Here is a 21,250-nt window from a genome sequence, read left to right on the forward strand (position 1 = left end):
CAAAACACAAGGACACATATCTAACAAGGCATTGTTTGGTTCGGAGCTACAATAAAAGACACTTGCCCAAGGTGCCGCAGAGTGGGACTGAACCTGAAACCATGCTTTTGCAAAGCAAGCTTCTTAAACACAGGGTCATGTCTGCTACCCGTGTGGAGAAATAATAAAATACGATGTCCGCCAGTAATACACTCCAGTCAAAAGTTAATTTTACGTTACATAAACGAATAACATTATGGTTTAGAAAAAAAAAAACGATTAAACTTTTCTTTCTTTCAACGACTACTATCTAAATTCTTTATAGAAAATAAAACAAAAATACTTTCACGTTAATAACCTGTATATTATCATTCTTGTTTTTGTTGTTGTTATTTTAGATTCCAGCACATAGAGTACTATTTTCTACCAACTTGTTTATTTTAAGGCAGATATAAAAATAGACCATGTGAAAATTCTACAATACTTTATCTGCAACTGTATACATTAATTCAGCCTCTTTTATATTCTTTTATTTTCCGGTTTGTTTTTTGTTTTTGTAGAAAATATGGAACACTTTACTTGCCACAATGTTCTAGCTCCTATACTTCATTTATTTCATATCGCCTTTCTTTTTTTTTTTCTTTTGTTCTACCAGTGAATAACTTAGCAAAACAGGGGTTGCTTAGAGTACATAAACATTCTCTTTCATGGACAACAGTCTTTTTATGCCTGATCAAATAATGTATCGGGTATAAAAACACATTTCATGGTAACAATACTTAAGGAATTTTCGTAACACTTTTTGTATCCATTTTTCTCTGCTGATAAGTGTTGGCTAGTTTTGTCAAATTGTTGCTCTAGCAACTGGACGTGTTCTTCTCTTCACAGCTCTGACCAGTCAGCAGTTGAAAACACAGATATACAATTACAACCTGCTGTACAACTTGAATCCTCTTCCAAAATAATTTTAAAAACCCTAATAAAGCAGACTTTTGACCAAAACTATTCCAACCATGACCAATACAAAAGATAAACTGAAACAGTTGTCTATCCAATATTCATTTAAAAGTAAAGCTGTTCCCTACACACAAACACACACATTACATACACAAATGTGTGTGTGTTTTAACATCATCTGATGATTGTAAACAAGTATCACCATCATACAAGCAATGTTGTTTGCTTCTAATCTTCCACAGAAAACATGTCCTGGCAAGGGAAAATATTACTTTACTTGAAAACAGGTATAAGTTCACATCAAGAACATTTGGCCATAGAAAATGTGCCTTAAACTCCATTTGACCAATATAAGCATTGAAAAGTGAAGGTTAAAAGATGATGACTTCAGGACACTGAGCCTTACAGAGATGACAAAGGACTGAGATATCTGGCACCTTGCTGTACTCAAGACCTGTCTTCCACTGCAGAAGTATTAATACCCCTCCCCCTGTTGAAGAGGACTTGCCATGTAGAAGAGGACTGGCCTGCTGATGTCAGGTAAAAAGCACCCATGCCAGCACCATGTAATAGCACCCTTATCAGGGCCACATAAATACACCCAGCACACTCTGTAAAGTGGTTGGTGTTACAAAGGACATCTGACTGTAGAAACCAATCCAAATCAGACTGGAGCCTGGTGCAGCTCTCCTGCTTACTAGCTCTGTTCAAACCATCTAACCCATGCCTGCATGGAAAACAGACATTAAATGATGATGATGATGATTCCAATGATCCTACAAAATATCAATTCAAGTAACGGGAGATAAAACTATTTTGATGCTAAATTCAAATTACGATGAAAGTAAACAAAGTTTGCTTTAGAAGAGTTGAGATGTATTGAAATAATTTTATTCTCATACACAGGATAATGCCAATAATATAGCACGAACAGGATAAACTATCCACATTTTGCAGAAAAATGTGTCAGTAGCATATTAAGAAAAATTACTAACATCCAGCTGTCCAAAGAAATTGTCACTATCACTACATAAAATGTCCAAAGTTACAAAATGATAAAAAAAAACATCCTAAACGTGGAGAGACCTAATCACAGCTAAGCGGACTGAGCTGTTGAGAACACTGTATTCTAGTAATGGATGAAGTACATTACCAACATACAATGCACCAACCTACCAGCTGGTTGTCCAGTACCATACTGATTCAACTAGTCATACACTCATATAAACACAACAGATATTTGATGTATTTTCTGAGTATTCATTATTCAAAACCTAAAACTGCTGAATGAATACTTGTAATTGAAGCATGGAGTGTCATGTGTGCATGTGCACACCATACATTCATCTTTTATGTTTTATGGCTTACTCGTTTCAGTCATTAGACTGTGGTCATGCTGGGGCACTGCCTTGAAGAATTTTTAGTTGAATGAATCAATCCCAGGACTTACTTTTCAAAATCTGGTACTTATTCTTTTAGTCTCTTTTGCCAAACTGCTAAGTTACAGAGACATAAACAAACCAACACCAGTTATCAAGTGATGGTGGGGGACAGACAGACACAAAGATACAAACACACACACATCTATATATATATATATATATATATATATATATATATATCATAAATATAAGGGATTAGCAATTGAGTTGCTTCTCCAACATACTGAAAATTCAGAAACAGCAGTCAAAGAACTACTAATTCTAAACTACAAATTTTTCTCTAAAACGGATGGCGATATTTATGGCACACATAGAACAAAAAACCGGAGGGAAAAGCACAAACAAAACAAGCCTTTAGTTAATTGGGTACGAATCGTTTCATGGTTAAGCGAACGAAAACTTCACTATTCCAATCTTCAGCCCAAATATTCTGATAAATTTGAAAGTGTCTCTAAAAAAAATTCACGGTAATCCCCGGCCACGCGACACCAAAAATCAACGATAAGAAAGGCACTTACGAATTCGACTGCTGTTTCTGAATTTTCAGTATGTTGGAGAAGCAACTCAATTGCTAATCCCTTATATTTATGATGATAAATGTTCTTACCGATAAAGGTTTATTTCATACTGAACTACTTGGCAAAATTGTTAATTGTTAATTCTACTATTAATTGACGATTCCCTGCCCTCATTTCTTGTATATTATATATTTGATATCTCTAAGTTAGATAGTTAAACCGTAAACCCTCCACACGGAACTTTTTTCATACGGGACTATTTGTGGCGCACATGGAATGGATTTCTTTGGGGTGGGGTGCCTGAACTCGCTGGCCGATGAATTCGTAAGTGCCTTTCTTATCGTTGATTTTTGGTGTCGCGTGGCCGGGGATTACCGTGAATTTTTTTTTAGAGACACTTTCAAATTTATCAGAATATTTGGGCTGAAGATTGGAATAGTGAAGTTTTCGTTCGCTTAACCATGAAACGATTCGCCCCAATTAACTAAAGGCTTGTTTTGTTTGTGCTTTTCCCTCCGGTTTTTTGTTCTATGTGTGCCATAAATATTGCCATCCGTTTTAGAGAAAAATTTGTAGTTTAGAATTAGTAGTTCTTTGACTGCTGTTTCTGAATTTTCAGTATGTTGGAGAAGCAACTCAATTGCTAATCCCTTATATTTATGATGATAAATGTTCTTACCGATAAAGGTTTATTTCATACTGAACTACTTGGCAAAATTGTTAATTGTTAATTCTATTATTAATCGACGATTCCCTGCCCTCATTTCTTGTATATTATATATATATATATATATATACATGACAGGGTCTTTCAGGTTCTGTCTACCAAATCCACTCACAAAGTTTTGGTCAGCCCAAAGCTATAGTAGAAGACACTTGCCCAAGGTGCCATGCAGTGGGAGTGATTGGGAAGCAAATTTGTTACCACAACCACACCTGCATTCATGTTTGTGTTTACAGAAGAGTATCTCACATGTAGGATCTAGGTAATTAAAGCAGTCAAACATTGTTTTTTTCACACACACACACACACATGCAACAACATCATTGCATTTAAGATACTTTTTTTCACGAAAAGAAAGGGCTCAAAAAAAATCACCTGGGGTCCTGTATGTGAAGTTGGGCCTTCTATAAGCTTTAATGCACTAAAAACTGTTGTCCTAAGTGACTTTGTCATCAAACACGATATATAGTTCTCTGTGTATGTAAGTGCCAGTGCCATGTTAAAAGCACTGGTGATGGTGCCACATAAAAACCACCCAGTACACTTTGTTGAGTGGGTGGCATTAGCAAGGTCATCCAGCCATAGAAAGCATGCCAGAATAGACAATGGAGCTTGGTGAGGCCCCTGGCCTTATCAGCTCCAAACAGTTCAACCCACACCAGTTTGGAAAATGGGCAGTAAATGATGATGATATATTCTAGGGTGTGTGTGTGTGTGTGTGTTTGTGTTTAGCCATAGCATACCACAGGTACCAAAAGTAGGACACTTTGTGTTAAACATTACATAAAGTGAATGTCATATATCTAAATTGATATTGTGCTGTCTATAGATAGTGCAGAAAATGTGAACCAGACAGAAATAGCACATTCACATACACAAACATGTCACTAGGTAGATGGGTGTATACATTTGATGTGTGCTATTAGTACATATCTAAGCACTATTCATTACAAATGCTCTTTAGAGACAGTAGACTAAGTAATATTTAGATAGTTATTTAATGTTATGTATGTTCCACTATTGAGGAAACATTACCTCATTCTCACTATCATACACATCTGGTAACTAAAGGGTTTGACTAGGCAAAGTGGGGGATGAGTTTGGCAATACTCTCTAACAAACAAATTACTAAAATATACACATGCAAATATGCATGCACAGATAAACGCATGCATAAAGCTGCAGTCCAAAGATCAAAACAAGTGAAATAAAAATTATAAAAGTGTATATATATATCATCATCATCATCATCATCATCGTTTAACGTCCGCTTTCCATGCTAGCATGGGTTGGACGATTTGACTGAGGACTGGTGAAACCGGATGGCAACACCAGGCTCCAATCTAATTTGGCAGAGTTTCTACAGCTGGATGCCCTTCCTAACGCCAACCACTCAGAGAGTGTAGTGGGTGCTTTTACGTGTCACCCGCACGAAAACGGCCACGCTCGAAATGGTGTCTTTTATGTGCCACCCGCACAAGCCAGTCCAGGGGCACTGGCAACGATCTCGCTCGAAAATCCTACGAGAGCCAGTCAGGCGGTACTGGCAACGGCCACGCTCAAAATGGTGCATCTCATGTGCCACCCGCACAAGAACCAGTCCAGGGGCACTGGCAACGATCTTACTTGGCTTGCCGGGTCTTCTCACGCACAGCACATTTCCAAAGGTCTCGGTCAGTAGTCATCGCCTCGGTGAGGCCCAATGTACGAAGGTCTTGCCTCACCACCTCAGCCCAGGTCTTCCTGGGCCTACCTCTTCCACGGGTTCCCTCAACTGTTAGGGTGTGGCACTTTTTCACGCAGCTATCCTCATCCATTCTCACCACATGTCCATACCAGCGCAATCGTCTCTCTTGCACACCACAACTGATGCTTCTAATGTTCAGCTTTTCTCTCAAGATACTTACACTCTGACGGGTATTCACATTGACATTACACATCCAACGGAGCATACTGGCTTCATTCCTTGCGAGCTTACGTATGTCCTCAGCAGTTACAGCCCATGTTTCACTGCCATGTAGCATGGCTGTTCGTACGCATGTGTCATACAGTCTGCCTTTTACTCTGAGTGAGAGTCCCTTTGTCGCCAGCAGGGGTAGAGCTCTCTCTCTCTCTCTCTATATATATATATACATATAAATATGTTTATATATAGGGCTGCTTCCAGTGACCATGGGTTTCTGGAAAGTTACTTTCCAAACTCCAGGCCTGGGCAAGTGTTTCTGTGGAAGTCTAGAAGTTGCCCATGCATACAAGTCTCTCACCTCATCCTACTGTGGCACACAGTCTTTAAATTCTTATGTATAACTTGACATAAAAACAAGCATGCCTGCACACACACACACACACACACACACAGATAGACACATGGATGCAAGCATGGCAATGTGGTAAGAAATTTGCTACTCAGTCATATAGTTAGTTCCAGGATCAGTCCCACCATGTGGCACCTTGGGCAAGTTACATTTCCTATAGTCTTCGGCTGATCAAACCCTCGAGTGAATTTAGTAGAGGGGAAACTAAAAGAAGCTTGTCGTGTGTGTGAGTGTGTTTATCTGTGTGTGTGAGTGCATGCGTGTGTGTGTGTGTGTGTGTGTGTGTCTTTGTATTTGTCCCCCACCACTGCTTTACAACCAGTGTTGGTTTGTTTATGCCCTGACAGAATAAGTATCAGGCTTTAGAAAATGTTTAGAAATAAGTACTGGGGTCAATTTGTTCAACCAAAACCCTTAACAACAGTGCCCTAGCATGGCTACAGTCCAATGACTGAAACAAAAGATAAAAAATGTATGCTGAATATTTTCTACCTCAGTATCACACATACTCACACACACACACACACACAGAACAAGGAAGAAAAATGTACCATTTATATACGAGTGTTTAAGTGTTCATATGTACACACACACACATGCATATATATATATATAATAACCACACAACTTTTCATGGATTGTTGGATCACCACCTAATATTTCATCATCTTTAAGTTGTGTGCCAAGTGTAAGTCAGATCAGAAGAGCCAATTTTCCCCCCATTGGCTTATAATATAGTTAGCGGAGTAAGAGAAGCAGCAGCTGAAGGAGGAGAGAGAGCAGTCATTCAATGAAATGGTATGAATGAACAAACGTGGAATCTGAACATGTACTGCAGACTGTTTCATTGCAAAATCAAGATGCAATGAAAAGGTCAATGCATCGCAGTTTCATTGCACCAATGCCAAAATGGATAAAATGGATTGAATGCAATGCTAATAGCAGTGGTGAAGGTGGTGGTTGTGATGATGATGATGCCAGTGGTGGTGACAATGAAGATAATGAAGAAGACAGGCCAACTTTGTCAGTAATGTGCGAGAATAAGTACAACATGGAAAACTGACTCTGGGCCCTAATATTTGCTTCATGCACATCACATGTGTGTATGTGTGTATATATATATATATATATATATATATATATATATATATATATATATACATGTGTGTGTGTATATATATATATATATATATATATATATATATACACACACACACAATCATCATTATCATCATCATTCGTATTCCATGCTGTGATGGGTTGGGTATATATATGCATGTGAGTGTACATATGTGTGTATATGCATATGTATATGTATCTGATGTGTGTGTGTGTGTAGAAAAGAAGTAAAGCTGTTAGTGAATACAAAAAAGCAACTGATGTTGCCAAGATATGAAGACAGACAAAAAAATGCCATGAAAGTTATTCATATAAACTCTTGCCTCAAAAACAATGAATACCACCATCAGCAGTGATTGTAGTGGTTATGGTAGTGGTGGTGGTGGCATCAGCAATAAAATACAGAGAGAGCAAAACTCTATGGAAATCCCAAATTGCCTAAAATTTACCAAGTGATATATATATATATATATATATATATATATATATATATATATATATATATATATATATATGTATGTATATATCAGGGATGTAATGCCTGGGTAGGCAAGGTAGGCACTGCCAACCCTGAATGCAATAGATCAATACTAACATTTTCCTTTTATAGCAAAATATGCACCTAATTCAATAAAATTATGAAGATTACTCTGATTACTATGCATAAAATGCAAAATATTTTATTTTTTTGTTGATTAGGTAGGCATAATTTGCCCCTGCCTTTCAATCTCAGTATTCAAACTACACGTAGTACTGCTGCAGTACACATGCTGCATACATTCCTGCAACAACATTTTCTTTACATGTTATAAAGGCAGAAGTAAATCTGCCTCCAACTCAGTCATGCACCTATGTATCGCTTATTTTTTTTGCATGTTTTACTAGATGAATGTCACCAAGTGCCTACCCTCAGTAATTACTCACAGCACATGCCTGATATATATATATATATATATATATAGTGTAGTATATTGCCACTTAAGTGTGGCTGACCCCTAGGGGTGGATGTTACTGTTGCTTTTAGCCCCAGGAGGACATCTCCTCCAGCTGGCTTATCGATAAGCCAGCTGGAGGAGATGTCCTCCTGGGGCTAAAAGCAACAGTAACATCCACCCCTAGGGGTCAGCCACACTTAAGTGGCAATATACTACACTTTATCGTGCAGTTACTGTTAATACTTCATTTAGAGAATTAACATTGCTTATATATATATATATATATATATAAAACATACTACTGATATGCATAGTATTCAACATTTAATCAACACAATCCAACAAATAAACGTCTATGAAGTTGCTCAACCTACTAGAAACGACAGCCAAATCTTCAAATCACACTACTATCTTTGGAAAGGAATGGACACCTAAGATAATGTACATCATCCTATACATACATCATCTTTATATATAAAAGTGAGAATGATGCATGCCTGCATCACTAAAACTTGAGAACGACCCAACCAAATTCATTCAAATTTTACTTATGCATTACTTAGGGTCCATGGACTGTCATGGGCCAAAAAAACTTTTCAACTTCTTGCTTAATGTGGGCCTGAAGCAAATCTCTTAGACTGGTACTTTTGACATACAGATTATTTAATTAATTTTTTTTAAGTAAACACTTTCAAACTTCCGATACTGGTAGAATGTGTCACATAGAACAGGGTTTACTCTTAACATTTTTGACAAAATTTTGTATTTTAGAAGTTATTTCGTCAGAAGTTACAGAGTGACAATGGAGAAATTCGGGTTTGGTAAATGCCAATACACGAAACTCTCTGCTTTTGACTTACTCTGTAACTTCTGCTGATGATATATATACATATTACATATATGTATAAGGAGTGGCCGTGTGGTAAGTAGCTTGCTTACGAACCACATAGCTCTGGATTCAGTCCCACTGTGTGGCACCTTGGGCAAGTGTCTTCTACTACAGCCTTGGGCCGACCAAAGCCTTGAGTGGATTTGGTAGATGGAAACTGAGAGAAGCCTGTCGTGTATATATATATATATATATATATATATACACATATATAAATATATATAAATATATGTGTTTATATGTTTGTGTGTCTATGTTTGTCTCCCCAACATCGCTTAACAGCCGAGGCTGATGTGTTTACGTCCCCGTAACTTAGTGGTTTGGCAAAAGGGACCAATAGAATAAGTACTAGGCTTATAAAAAATAAGTCCTGGGGTTGATTTGCTCGACTAAAGGTGGTGCTCCAGCATGGCCACAGTCAAATGACTGAAACGAGTAAAAGAGTAAAAGAGTATGGTGCAACCAATAACATGGTAAAAATCCCTGCCATTAATCTGGTGTGGAGAGATAATATCAAATAATTCAATCACAACATATATTTAAATTAAACATGAAAAAAATTGAAATATTATCATCACTTACATGGAAAAATTGAAATATCATCTTTCAGTATTTTATAAGGTAAAATCTTAAATTATTAATTGACACATTGTTAATTATCTTATAACAGCAATGCTTGAAAAAATCATGGATTACATGGAAAACTGCGAGCATGAAAAGTCATATTCTTAAGATTATAAACCTGGAAATGTACAGGACAAGTTATTATACCTGTAAAAATATAGGACAAACTATTACTTCTAGTAAATTAAAGAAGAAGAAACTTTTTACTTAAAATATTGCAGCTAAAATTAAAATTTGAATATTAAAATTTATTTTATTATAGTTTACAAATAACACTATACTTATTTAAGTAGAATTTGGCTAATTTACTACCTTAAATACAGAAAAAAGTGACTAATTAGACGAACTTACAAATTAGCTGAACAATTTTGTACAATAATTTTTTTAAATGAGAACTGTAAAGAGTGACAAATTAGAAGAACTGGCCTTCTTTGCTGCAATATTTTAAATAAAAAGTTTCATATATAGAAAAGAAAAGAAATTATCTATACTTCTTGCTATAGTTAGCATGCCCATACCAACATATATATCTTCCTGAATCGGTTGTCAGACTTTGCACTTATTCAGGATTCCTCTTAAATCATTTTATACTAACTTTCTCATCTACCCTCCACATTGATTTTAATATGGACATGCAACCTCACAAATACATCTATGTATATATATATAAACTGGCAATATGACCATCCCCAAGTACAACAACATCTGTTTCAACACACGATTTCACATAAAAAATCTTGCAAAACAAATATGTATATATATATATATATATAGGTATGTATGTACATGTGTGTGTGTGTATATATATATATGTGTATGTATGTATGTGTATATATATATATGTGTATGTATGTATGTGTATATATATATATGTGTATGTATGTATGTGTATATATATATATAAGTATGTATGTATGTGTATATATATATATAAGTATGTATGTATGTGTATATATATATATAAGTATGTATGTATGTGTATATATATATATATATAAGTATGTATGTATGTGTATATATATATACAGAGAGAGAGAGAGAGAGAGAGAGAGAGAGAGAGAGAGAGACACACACACAGAGAGATACCAAAGTGTACATACGCCGTTATATTTTTATATGTATAAAAACTATAAAAATGGGACAAGAACACGAAACATCCAGACAGTTAGGTGATAGAAAAAAGGGACAACAAAACATCCAGACAGACGAAACAAAGAAAACAAGGACGGGTCATTTGGAGTTTTCTATCCTCAGTTGAGTTCCAGATTATCTTTGCAATTTTGGCTGGTTATAATCTAGATTGCTAAAGTCTGGCTGGCCCCAAGGAAAAACTAAGCTATGAGCATTAGATTCCTTGGAAGAAAGCAGTGAATGTATACAAAAACAAGGACGGAGAAAACGGAAAGTGTTACACAAATACAAATAACACGACATAACAACAGGTGTCATTCGACTAAGGACGAATTGAATTAAGCTGGCGTGTGTGAAAGTAAAGCCTTACAGCAGGGACATGAGATTTTACAGGCAGCGAGAGGAATATAGATGTTGCAAAGATGGTAGTCAAACCAAGAAAGAAAAGTCAGGCTTGGCCAAAAACTGGTCATGTGGGGAGAGAGAGAGAGAGAGAGAGGTAGAGGCAGAGGGATAGAAGAATTAAGGAGGGGAGAGAAAAAAATGAAAGGGACACAGTGAAATGAAAGAGGAGGGAAAGTGAGCAGTGAAACATTGGGATCAATGTAATCAACTGTCTCCTCCCCCAGAATTCAGGCCTTATGCCAATAATAGAAAAAATTATTATTATTAAAGCTGGCAGTATCATTAGTAGCATTTCGTCTATCTTAACATTCTGAGTTCAAATTTTACCAAGATTGACTTTGCCTTTCATCCTTTCATGGTCAATGAAATAAATACCAGTTGTGCAGCAGTGTTGATGTAATCAACTAGACCCTTCTCAAAATTTCAGGCCTTATGCCTTTAGTAGAAAGGATAATTATTAAGGCAGAGAGCTGTCAGAATTGTTAGGATGTAGGACAAAATGCTCAGTGGAATTTCTTCCAGCTCTTAATGTTCTGAATTCAAATCCTGCTGAGGTTGACTTTGCTTTTCATCCTTTTAGGGTCAATAAAATAAGTACCAGTAGAGCACTGAGGTCAACGTAATTGACTATCTCCTCCCCCAAATTTCAGGCCTTGTGCCTATAGTAGAAAGGATTATTATTATTATTATTATTATTATTATTATTATTATCAATTGCAATAATTAAAATACAGCTGAAGATTCTTCTGGGTGAAGTGGGTAAATAACTGATCTGCTTACTGCTAATTACTTGCTCAATATTGATTAACTGCAGTCATTGAACCAGTTAGAACACCTCTATGTCAGTGCTCAATCTGCAAGAAACAGCAGCTAAATTCACTTCAAACAACCTCTTACCATCTTTAAAAAATTGGAAGGACACACAATGTTACAAGTGTTCAGATCTGAACTTTAGTTTGAGGACCAAAACAAGAAACAAGAATGTGTCACAAGAAAATCTCAAGACCAAGTCTTCAGTAATGTGATATTGCTAACAATAATTTAGTATAAAGATCAAATATAATAATGGTTTCATAGTTTGGCATCAGGCCAGCAGGTCAACTGGTACTTATTTTATCAACCCCGAAAGGATGAAAGGCCAAGTTGACCACGGCAGAATTTGAACTCAGAGCATCAAGACGGAGAAACTGCTGCTAAGCATCAAGACGGACAAACTGCTGCTAAGCATTTTGTCCAGCGTACTAACGATTCTGCCAGTTCACCGCCTTAAGATCACATGTAATAATAAAAACATGAAAGTTCAAACACATGATGTGGATCAACATTCCACTATCAAAAGAGATCAACATTCATATCTTAGTCAAACTAGCATAAAACAGCTGTCAGTCCAGTGTCAAAGTTAAAGAGTAAAAATAACAGTGTAAGAGCTTTTAAGTTGTTTTTTAGCTACAACAAATCACTGATACATGGTAGCTAGATTGGGTTACAAACAGATTATGCTATTCTTCAAGAGTGTATACTATTTTTTTACATCTGGGGTACTTGCTGCTTAGAAATTTTTTATTTTTAAAAGTTAAGAATCCTAATGAATATCATAATAAATTGTCAACTACGTACATTAAAGCAGACTTGCAGACAATCCTTACATATATATTATCTTTACTTGTATCAGATATTAGACTGCAGCCATGCTGGATCACTGCTTTGAAGTGTTTAGTTGAACAAATTGACCCTAGTCCATATTTCCAAGTCTGCTACTTATTCTGTCAGACTTTTTGTCAAACTGCTAAGTTATGGGGAATGTAAGCAAACCAACACCAGTTGTCAAGGAGTGGAAGAAACACACACACATGGGTTACTGTTCCATTAAGTTAAGATCAACCAAAAAGTACTCCATCCAGTGAGAGATAAATGGACCCATGTCTCGAAAGCAAGAGACTATTAGTAGCTTGTATCTTTATACTGTGTACATTAAATGATACACACACATAACAAGCTTCTTTAAGTTTCTGTCTACCAAATCCACTCACAAGGCTGTGATTGACCTGAAACTATAGTAGAAAACACTTGCCTGGAACCATGTGGTTGGAGAGCAAGCTCCTTACTACACAGCCCAAATTTTCATTTTGGGCTCCTTTCTAACATAATCTGTTACATTTAGAAAATTTAGTACTACTTTGTACACATCTTTGTAACTCTTGCTATTAGAAATACAATGAATTTGTAATTGGCCCATTAGAAACCTGCAAATAATGATACTATTGCTAACTAACTAAGATATAAAATAAATAAAATGAGAACAACCAACTTAAAATATATCCTTGTATACACACACACACACTCAAAGCTTTGAATCAGTGACAGAAATCAGAAATCAATTGTAAAATTATATGAAAGACCAACATAGTTCACAATTCTCAATTAATCTTTGAACAAACAAACAAAAGTTTAATAAGGAATAAATAAAAACAAACTCCAATCATATATTTAATTGCCAGAGGTGAAGACAAGAGTAAATAATGCTTAGCTAATTACAGACAACAATTGCTCAAAGATATAACCGTGTGTGTGTGTGTGTGTGTGTGTGTGTGTGTGTGTGTGTGTGTGTACAGAGATGGGCTTCAGTAAAGTCTCCATTTACAAAGTATTGTCAATTCATTTGAGAGAAAACACTTTCCCAAGGTACTACACATATTATACATATATATATATATATATATATATATATATATATATATATAAACATCCCCATACACACAAGTATATTATGCACACACATACATAAGCAAGATAAATAGACAAATGTGTGTTACATGGTTATATTTTACAAAAGTCATTGTCATTTTAAAGTCTACATTACACTCACACATATACATATATATGTGTTTCATTCGTTAATAGTAGTTACAAAACTTTACATGTATATGTATATATTGTATGTAATATATAGGTATATGTGTGTATATATTTATGTATATATAAATATGTGTATGTATGTGTATATGTGCGTATATATATATGTATGTGTGTATGTATATATATGTAATGAGATATGCAAGAATTTTTTATTTTCATTGCCTTATCACTGTCTATCCAATCAATGTGCAATAAATTAGTTGAAAGATTTAATTAGACTCACATAAAACAATCACGTTAAAAATAAAATGTACACAACACACACACATTATATATATATATATATATATATATATATATATATATATATTAGACATGACCTTGGCTAATACCTTCGGAACACCTTTCTAAGTATAAACTGTGTAACTGAATTCTTTTGGAAATGAGAATTAGGAAAGGTAAACAACCATATAATTATTGATTTTTAACACAGGCACAAGATCATATATTTGGAGAGAGGGAATGGTATTCTTTTACTTGTTTCAGTCATTTGACTGTGGCCATGCTGGAGCACCGCCTTTACTCAAGTAAATCAACCCCAGGACTTATTCTTTGCCGAACCGCTAAGTTACGGGGGACATAAACACATCAGCATCAGTTGTCGAACAATGTTGGGGAGACAAACACACACACACACACACACACACACATATATATATATGACAGGCTTCCTTCAGTTTCCGTCTACCAAATCCACTCACAAGGCTTTGGTCAGCCTGAGGCTATAGTAGAAGACACTTGCCCAAGGTGCCATGCAGTGGGACTGAACTCGGAACCATGTGGTTGGTAAGCAAGCTACTTACCACACAGCCACTCCTGCACCTGTATGTATGTGCAATTTTTATCAACTTCTTATGCTTGACTGTTTGATATTTTATCAAACCTCAGTAGGATTAAAGACAAAGATGACCTTGACAAGGGTTTTAACTTAGAATATAAAGGAATGCAACTAACTAGATGGAGGTTTTGTTTCAAACTTGCTTTTCTTTTTTTTTTTAACATTTTATTTTTATTTTTGTCTCCTTATAAAACTATTTTAATTGACTGTCTAATTCAGTTGTATTTTATGTTATTCTGCTATCTACTTGTGTATTAAACCTTATAGAAATTGCATTTATATCTCTAATGTGCACACATCAAAGTATAAACAAATTCTGCATATATTGAGTACTATTTCTTTTAAGTGTGTGTGTGTGTGTGTACATGTAGTATTTACTGTCACAGGGTTTAGATTTGAAACCAAGACCGTACAGTAACAAGAAATAGACCACAGCATATTAGGTGGCTTGTCCTGAATTCTGACCAATAGTATTTCAGCTGCAATCATATGATCAATAGAATTTTCCATTAGCTTCCTGCAAAAAACATGGCTATGAACTGAGATGTGCATCACAATTAGTCAAGGGAGCCAGAGAGGCAACAGAGATCTGTGAGAAGACAAAGTTTTTTGGTCAATACTCAACCCTGGGTAAAAAGGAATTGTTTGTCTCGCCTCTCACAACATGAAAATATAGCTGTCTTTTCTCGATGGTATGCAGTCATATCTCTAGTGACAAATGCCTATCTAGACACTTCTAGAATATCGTTTATGCATGTCAAAAAAACTCAGCATATTTTTATGTAAACAAATGGTTTCCTCATAAACTTCGAATGAACTTGGTTTTAATATGGATAACAACATGCAGCCTAACATGTATAATCAAATATCAGTTTGAAATTTTGGCACAAGGCCAGCAATTTTGGGAGAGGGCATAAGTCAATTACATCAGTGCTCAGATAGTTCTTATTTTATCAACCCAGAAAGGATAAAAGGTACAGTCAACCTTAGAGTAATTTGAACCGAGAATGTAAAGGCAGGCAAAAAGGTGGCTAAACATTTTGCCTGGTGTGTGCCAGCTCACTGCCTTGAGTATAACCAAATATAAATAACCCATCTAACAAGTTCTAAAGATGTATAAGTGAATTTAAATAACAAATGCATTTTGGATATAAATTTTATTTCTATAAGACAGCTGAAAACTGGGAACATAAATGCTATATGTACCTTACTTCAATTATATGGTTTTGATTTCTGAGATAGCTACCTCTGGCTTAAGAACCAGAAGTTGCTTCAACTCCTGTTTTTGTCCCTGTCTTCACTTGGCATAAAGACAGCTCTCTCAGTACCACACCAACTTCCTCAGTTGAGAGATCTTGTCTTGTGATTCACTTGGTGACCTCCATGTGCTGGTGCCATGTTAAAAACACCCAGTACACTCTGTTGAGTGGTTAGCATCAAGAAGAGTATCCAGTTGTAGAAACTATGCCAAAGGAGACATTGGAGCTTGGCACAGTCCTCTGGCTCCTGTCAAACCATTCAACCCATACTAGCATGGAAAACAGATGATTATGATGATTGATGAGAATCCCACATTTGGAAATCAATCATTAGACTGTGCAGAGATCAGTGGTGATCCTGACCAAGATATTAAAACATCTTGAGTAAAGTCAATGCAGTGGTTTAATTTTCACCATCTCCAGTTACAATCCTCCATACCTTTCATGAACCAGTGAGGGACCCTCCATGCGATAATTCAATCTGCTAGAAACAGCAACCAAATTACCATATCTAAAACTGATATGTTGGATAACAGAAACCTAGGTTCACTGAAGATTAGGAAAAAATAACAGGATGATCACAGCTAGAATGCCTTTGATTTATAGGTCTCAGTTAGAACAGACCCAAAATAATAAATGCTGAAGCAAAGTTAGCAGTTTTTGTGTGTTTATGAATGGCTAATGTCTTCTATGTTGTAAATGCCTTAGTATCAACACAATCTCAGATCCAATGACTTCCTAGACAAGTGGCATCTCTGAAATGAAAACTTAGTCTTCTAGGATTCATAAAGCAGCAGCAGAGTTTTATTGCTACAACAGTGACATATGTGGGACATTAATTACAAAGCTCAGAAACATCTGGAGTGTGAAAGAGAGAAGAGAACAAGGAAAATGAGACAGACAGGGGGAAATGTCAGTGTGGAGGAAAAGGAGTCAGAAAGAGGAAAAGGGGGAGGGGAGAAACAAGGAGACTTTGAAGACAGAGTTACTGTTTTTAAAAACAGAGCTACTGTTTTTTTACAGCCAGTTTTTCTATACTGGCACAAGTTGGACAAAACTTTTTGAGATATTTTGCAGTTGGATGTCCTTTTTTTATTATTACTTGTTCCAGCCATTTGACTGTGGCCATGCTGGGACACTGCCTTGAAGAATTTCAGTCAAATGAGTCAACCCCAGGACTCATTTTTTCAGTTTTTTTAAAACCTGGTACTTATTCTATCAGTCTTTTGCCAAACTGCTAAGTTATGGGGATATAAAAACACCAACACCAGTTGTCAAGCAATGGTGAGGGACAAACACTAACACACACACATATATATATCAGTGGCAACACTGGCACTCGGGCTGTTCAGGCTTAGCCCGAGTATAAATTTAGTAAAGTGACCGTGTAATTGCAATTTGATTTAATTTCTGCCAACACTGACTTCAAGTATGCAATTGCAGCCAATAACTCGGGCTCCTTTTATTGAGCCTGGTCACAATTCATTTATTTTCTTTCAGCATCTGGCGGATGTCTTAGGGGTGCTCTATGTCAAAAAATATCACTCTAAGCAGACATTCTCTCAACATCGTTCATACGCGATTGACTCAGGCTCAGAAGTTACAGCCTGAGTTGTAAATTATCCAGCAACTCATGCTAATACAAACAAGTCTGGTAGGTGTAAAAGACTAACTGGCATCTTTTGTTGAGTACAGGCAACAGTCAGATTGCTGATGTTTGTTGTGCACTCCGCTGTTGTCATTTGATTACTGTTATTCTATGTGTTGTGTAAAGATCAATTGTGTCTTGCAGGGTTGCTTTATTTTTACCCTTAACTTAGAAATGGAGAAAGACATAGTGCTAGATATGAAAAATAAGCCATTTGGGGCTAGAAATAAAGTGGAGAAACGTGAAATTCTTTGAGCAGGCATGCGTCTTATGTGAAATCTGTGATGAGCTTGAGTGATGCTAATGACCTGGAGTCACTTCTGATATATATATATTATATTATGTTATATATGATGGGCTTCCATCTACCAAATCCACTCACTGGGCTTTGGTGAGCCCAAGGCTCTAGAAAAAGACACGTGCCCAAGGCACCACACAGTGAGACTGAACCCAGAACAATGTGGTTAGGAAGCAAGCTTCTTCCCACACAGCCATGCCTACACCTAAATTTCCTGCTGCTAAATTTTTTAGCTACTGCCTATGACACAGGGATTCAGTGAACTTTTTATGAAATGGGATAGACAGGGACCAGTGTGACTTAAAAAAGGAAAGAAGAAAGAAGCAGGTAGTACATCCATGCATAAAAATAAAATGCCATGCTCCTGGAGAAACATTTTTTCTTGTTTAGATCCCAAATCAATGGTGTCTTGGGGAGAAAAGTTTTGGCTCAGCTTTTTGTCATGATGTAATATATCAGACAACAATGGACACAGCATTTCAAGGAGAGATGGTTCTTTTCCATTTTCTTTTTTAAACCATTATGCATAATGTTTTCACCAGAAGAGAAAGTGAAAAGGACAAGCAGAGAGAGAAAGAGATAAAGGGAATGAAGAGGGTAGAAGAGATAAAAAGAAAGGAAAGGGGCAGGCAGAGAAATATAAAAAAGAAAGAGAAGCGGAGAAAGGAAGTAAAAAGTAAAAGAAAAGAAAAATGGAGATAAAAGCTTAGAAATGTGATTTTTTTTTCCTCCTCACAGTTGAGTAATGCTTAGAATTATAGAGGAATGTTCAAAAGGTTAGGTAAAAAAAAAAAAAAAGCTTACCATCACCCTTTTTAATATCCCACACAACAATGTTATTTCCACCATTACTACCACTGTCTGGTACAACATCCATAACCACTTGCCTCTACACACTTCCCACCATTACCCTCTGCACCACCACCATCTCCAACACCTCAATATTCCTACTACCATCGCCACCAACACTGAGATTACAACCAGCAGCCAAAATGGCAATCCACAGAAATAAAATTATTAAAAAAAAAGAAAGAAAAAACAATAAAAAGACATAAGAAAGAATAATTTTTTAAAATCCTGATGATGGAGTGGAGTAGAAGGAAAGAGATAACTAACTAACCATGGCAATAGATTACAGAAAGACCAATTACTTGATAAAATGAAATAGGAAAGGTGATGATGGTGGTGCAGTTTGGAGGGGGGAGATGGTGTGATAGCAGTAATAGTGGTTGTGGTATGGTGATGACAATGGTAGTGGTGGTGGTGGTAATGGTGAGGTGATTTTGAAGATAGTGATGGAAAAATTGGGGATGATAGCAATGGGTAGTATTTGTGATGAGGATGATGGTATGATGGTGAGGAGGAGGAGGGGTAGGGGATGATACTAAAAATGATAGTGAGGATGGAGTGGTAAGAGTGAAGGTGTTTGTGGTAGTTATAGCAGGGGTGATAATGAAGGTAGAAGGGGGAGGTGATAGTTCGGGATATTGTCTCAGATCTACAACTAGCATAAAATAGTGACTGGTAGAAAGTCTCAGAGCTTAGTTAACTTTTTTCTTATATACATATATCTTTTACTTGTTCCAGTCATTAGACTGTGGCCATGCTGGGGCACTGCCTTGAAGAATTTTAGTCAAACTAATCAACTTACTTTCTTTTTAAGCCTGGTACTTATTCTATCAATCTCTTTTTGCCAAACCACTAAGTGACAGGGATGTAAACACACCAACACTGATTGTCAAGTGGTAGTGGAGAACAAACACAGACATGACATACACACACACACACACAAACATATGTGTGTATGTGTGTGTGTGTGGTGGGATTCTTTCAGTTTCTGTCTACTAAATTCACTCATAAGGCTTTAGTCAGCTCATGGCTATAGAAGACACTTGCCCAAGGTGCCACACAGTGGAACTGAACCCAGAACTATGTTGCGGTTGGGAAGCAAGCTTCATACCAAACAACCAATAGCTTCATAAAAAGCGACCATTCGACTAAAGACTGAAACAAAAGATAAAGATATAAGAAAACTAGAAAAAGCTATAATAATATTTATGCATCTTAAGGTGGCAGGCTGGTAGAATCGTTAGCATGCTGGGCAAAATGCTTAGCAACATTTTGTCCATCCTCACATTCTGGGTTTCAATTCTGCTGAGGTTGACTTTGCCTCTAATCCTTTTGGGGTCAATATAATAAGTTCCAGTTAAGTAATAGGGTCGATGTGATTGACCTACCCGCTTCCTGCTGAACGTGCTAGCCTGGTAATAAATTTAAAACCCATATTTATGCATCTTGAAAAACAAAATTTTGAGCAATAGTTAGCTATACTCTTTTCTAAATTTATCTTTACTTTTACTTGTTTCAATCTATTGACTGCAGTCATGCTGGAGTACCACCTTAAAGGGTTTCTTAGTCGAAGAAATTGACCCCAGGACTTATTCTTTGTCAGCCTAGTACTTATTCTATCTGTCTTTTCTTGCTGAACCGCTAAATTATGGGGACATAAACACACCAACATCAGTTGTCAAGTAATGGTGGGGAGACAAACACAGAAACAAAGGCATGTACACATAAATACATACATATATGTACATAAGTTGCTGAGTTACTCTTGAGCGTTGGGCCTCACGGAGGCAAAGTGGCTGAGTTCCTTTTGAGCGCTGGGCCTCACGGAGGCAAAGTGGCTGAGTTCTTTTTGAGCGTTGGGCCTCACGGAGGCAAAGTGGCTGAGTTCCTTTTGAGCGCTGGGCCTCACGGAGGCAAAGTGGCTGAGTTCCTTTTGAGCGCTGGGCCTCACGGAGGCAAAGTGGCTGAGTTCTTTTTGAGTGTTGGGCCTCACGGAGGCAAAGTAGCTGAGTTCCTTTTGAGTGCTGGGCCTCACGGAGGCAAAGTGGCTGAGTTCCTTTTGAGTGCTGGGCCTCACGGAGGCAAAGTGGCTGAGTTCCTTTTGAGCGCTGGGCCTCACGGAGGCAAAGTGGCTGAGTTCTTTTTGAGCGCTGGGCCTCACGGAGGCAAAGTGGCTGAGTTCCTTTTGAGCGTTGGGCCTCACGGAGGCAATGACTGAGACTTTTGGCATTATGTCATGCTTCTGAAGACCCATCAAGCCAAGCAAAATTGCAGTTGTGGCACATACCAATGTCGTCCAAATTGGCACATAAACTCACCTTAGTGTCACGCAAATGGCATTTAAAGCACCCATTACACTCTCAGAGTGGTTGGCCTTAGGAAGGGTATCCAACCATAGAAAACC

The 21,250-nt window shown here is 36.8% G+C and overlaps 1 protein-coding gene across 4 annotated transcripts in view; it reads right to left on the reverse strand.

Moving 5' to 3' along the window:
* The window catches only part of LOC106880220 (ELKS/Rab6-interacting/CAST family member 1), a 296,919-nt gene that overhangs the window by 256,593 nt on the left and 19,076 nt on the right, over nucleotides 1-21,250 (reverse strand). The window lies entirely within an intron of this gene.

The sequence above is a fragment of the Octopus bimaculoides genome, chromosome 25 (genome assembly GCF_046866305.1).
Source record: "Octopus bimaculoides isolate indiv1 chromosome 25, ASM4686630v1, whole genome shotgun sequence".
NCBI classification, from domain to species: Eukaryota; Metazoa; Mollusca; class Cephalopoda; order Octopoda; family Octopodidae; genus Octopus; species Octopus bimaculoides.